Source organism: Triticum aestivum, chromosome 1A (assembly GCF_018294505.1).
Source record: "Triticum aestivum cultivar Chinese Spring chromosome 1A, IWGSC CS RefSeq v2.1, whole genome shotgun sequence".
NCBI classification, from domain to species: Eukaryota; Viridiplantae; Streptophyta; class Magnoliopsida; order Poales; family Poaceae; genus Triticum; species Triticum aestivum.
Window position 1 is genome coordinate 117,539,619 of NC_057794.1, and position 3,362 is coordinate 117,542,980.

At 46.1% G+C, this 3,362-nt stretch overlaps 1 protein-coding gene across 1 annotated transcript in view; it reads left to right on the top strand.

Annotated features, from left to right (window-relative positions):
- Nucleotides 1–2,713: 2,713 nt before the first annotated feature.
- LOC123039964 (autophagy-related protein 18d) overlaps nt 2,714–3,362 on the top strand; it is a 5,724-nt gene continuing 5,075 nt past the window's right edge. The window contains exon 1 of the mRNA XM_044462937.1: nt 2,714–2,886. The gene's annotated coding sequence lies outside the window, so the exon portion shown is untranslated. The remainder of the gene's footprint in view (nt 2,887–3,362) is intronic.

A 3,362-nucleotide genomic window follows, 5' to 3' on the forward strand; every position in this document is an offset into this window, starting at 1 on the left:
CATTTCTGAATCTTTTTCCTTTGCAGTGGTTGCCAAAGTAGTTTAGTCAAGGTTACCTCTCAAACTACATGATTGGTGAGCATGCAAAGGTCAAAGTATTTCTACCAGAACACGATGATTATCTAGATGTTTTCATGAAGACCGTGAAGGATGGGCGGTCGGCCATCATAAGGGGTTGGACTAGAGCCGCGCGTGCCTTCTGCATGGAGGAGGGTACAATATGGGCATTCCGCTTCACCTTGTTCAGCAACCAGAATGTATTTCGCCTCTTTCTTACCGTCTTTAATAGTACAAGTATACAACTGTGGTTCATCATTCTTTATTTGGTTCTTATGTAATTCTTGAACATATGTATCTATGAATCGAATAATGCATTGGTTGTTTGAACCTGATGGATATGAATAAAGCTATAACATACATTCAAATTCAAATTCAAATCCGGTACAATTTGAAATAGCAACAATTAAATTACGATGAAATTGCGCTCTTCAGGTCGTTACGGCACACACGGTTGGTAAAACACAAACGTTTGCGATATACACCATAATCCGGCACGGTTCACAGAGAGGAAACGTGTGCAAGCATGCACACAGTTGCCGTTTGCAAAGCGTGTGCGATGTCAGACAATATCACAAATGATGCGGGTAAACTAAACGTTTGTGATAGTTACCTTATCGTACACAATCCGCAACCATGAACTGTTTTTGATTAAGTATGCATCGTAAACATTGCACCACAGAATAGTACGTGCGATAGTTGTCGTGTACAACGATGCTACGACGGTCCAACATTTCGTAATCTTATCCGGCACTCGTACGACGATTAGTTAATCTTCTTAATTAGTTGTCGCGTATGGTTCGAGAAAAGTAAATGTGTGTGATCGTCTGTTTATTACACACGTTTTATAATAGTGAACCATTTGTGATGGGTCGTGTGTCGTAAACGTAGCACCACAGAATACCGACTGCGATGGCAATGCGAGCACAAACGGGTAGGAGTAATGTATATGCATCTTGGCTCCCTATCTCCGACGATTTCTGGGTCATGTGGGAAGGACCCCCCTATCGCCCACACTCACTTGGCGACGGTTCCAAATGTCGTCGCAGAAAGGGGTTAAAAACGGTTTGTACATCACCTCGTTGTACCAATGTTAGGGAGGCTGAGATTGAACTCAGAAGATCGTGTCTTCACCTTATTCCCCTTGAGCTAAGGACACTTAGTCATCGCCCAATCACTCTGGTAAGTCTTCACGGTAGACTTCCAAACCTTCACAGACTTCGTTCACCGGCGATCCACAATGACTCTTGAATCCTCAAAACGCGACGTCTAACCGACTGGAAGATACACAGTCTTTAAGTGTAATAAGTCTTCAGATCACGCGGATAGAAAAACTTCAGTGATGCCTAACACTCTTTGGCTCTAGGTGTTTTGGGCTTTGTCAAGCCGTGCACTAACTCTGATCAACCACCAATTTATGTTGTAAGGGGTGGGCTATTTATAGTCAGGAGGCAACCCGACATGATATGTCCGAAATGACTCTGGGTCACTAAGGAACCGACATGTGGCCAACGGTCAGATTTCAAACACACACGACAGCTTGATTTGGGCTACAAGCAAAGCTGACTCATCCAACTCTGGATAAGATTTTCTCTCATCGTCTTCACTTGAAGACGTAGGATTTGGGTTGAGCATCACATCAATTTTTCTGGCTCTGTTCATTTGGACCATACTTAACAGTTCGGTGGTTCCTACGACTCAAGTACGAAGAAAAATGAAACTACGAAAGAAACTATGTCTTCGCACTCCATTGTCTTCAAGTGAATGTCTTCACACGTCATTATCTTTGACGTGAATGTCTTCACGAATCACCATTGTCTTTAATGCCTTCATACATTTTTAGGGTCATCTATGGTAGGTAAACCGAATCAAAGAGGGACTTCTACATGTGTTATCCTGCAATTCCCACAAATACATTAGTCCCTCGACCACGTTTGTCGTCAATACTTCAAAACCAACTAGGAGCGATACTAGATGCACTTACAATCTCCCTCTTTTTGGTGATTGATGACAAACTGGTTGAAGTTTTCAACGGGGATAAAAATATGTGAAAGTTCAAGAATGCGGTCATTGGCTTCATGAAGTTGAAAAGGCTTCTCCTGAAGATGTGCATATAAGTAATTTGTCTTTAAATGCAAATGCACATGTCAAGTTCTGCTATGTGGAGATCTCCTTCAATTTATGAAGACAATTTATTATGCATACGAAAATATAGTGAAGATAATGACATGCACAATACAAAATGGGCGTTTACAGAATGACTTCATGTGGAATTTATCATCGCAATAAAAGATACCAAAAGTGGCAGACGACCATTAAGACTTAAGTGTTACAATTCAAAACCAACAGTTCAAGAATAAGAGTTGCAAAACTTAATAAAAATAAACACACGACCCATAATTTTGTCAGGAATGACACGAATAGTGAATCACGACCTTTGGCCAAGGCGAAGACCGAGAGACAGCATTAAGCTTATGCCCATGACGCCCGCCAATCGGGTGATGAATCACGACCCGTGAAGTGTTCGACCCTGGACGCCTAGCTTGTGTGTGCGTTGAGGTCACACGCACTAGGACTCGGTCCGTACACGGAGGAGACACTTGTGAGTCGTGGGCGCACTCAACTGGTGTCCTCCACGTCTCGTCTCGGCAGGCATCCGAAACTCAACGGAAACCCGGAACCCAAGCCCGAAAAGGACCCAATCCAATCCACCGTAACCCACTAAGGGCTCCGTCGTTGCTTCCTCGTTCGATTTCTTCTCCGCCTCGCGCACCGACGTCGACGCCCTGCCTCTCCCCTCGCTCGTTCCACGGTGGTCGGAGCCTCCAGGTACCCTCTCTCTCTCTCTCTCGCTCGCTCGCTCGCTCGCTCCCTCTCTCTGCCCCGTTGTGCTATCTAGCTTAGGCAGGTATTCCTCTCTCGCGCCGTCGCGCGGGGTTGCCTCTCCACTCGGGGGCTCCATGCCGGCCGGGGAGAGGTCCCAGGCGAAGCCGCTGTGTCGCCGGCCGTTTCTCGGACTTGGGTTGGCGCTAGAGACCGATTTCGCGGGCTACTCCGCGGTGGCCCGGCGGATTTCTTAGGGCTGCTCCGCTCCAGCGGGGGGTTCAGGGGGGACATGAAAAAGCTCGACCCTTTGCCGCGAGGCGCTGAAATTAGGCACCCATAATACCGGGTTACATAGCTAAAAATAGATTACGAAATTTCGCGCATTTCATCCCAAGGGAGGGAGGGACGCTACCGTGGGTTTTAGTTTTTTCACAACGCATAGCAACCGTGACAGCATACATGCTCTGCCGACCGTTGTG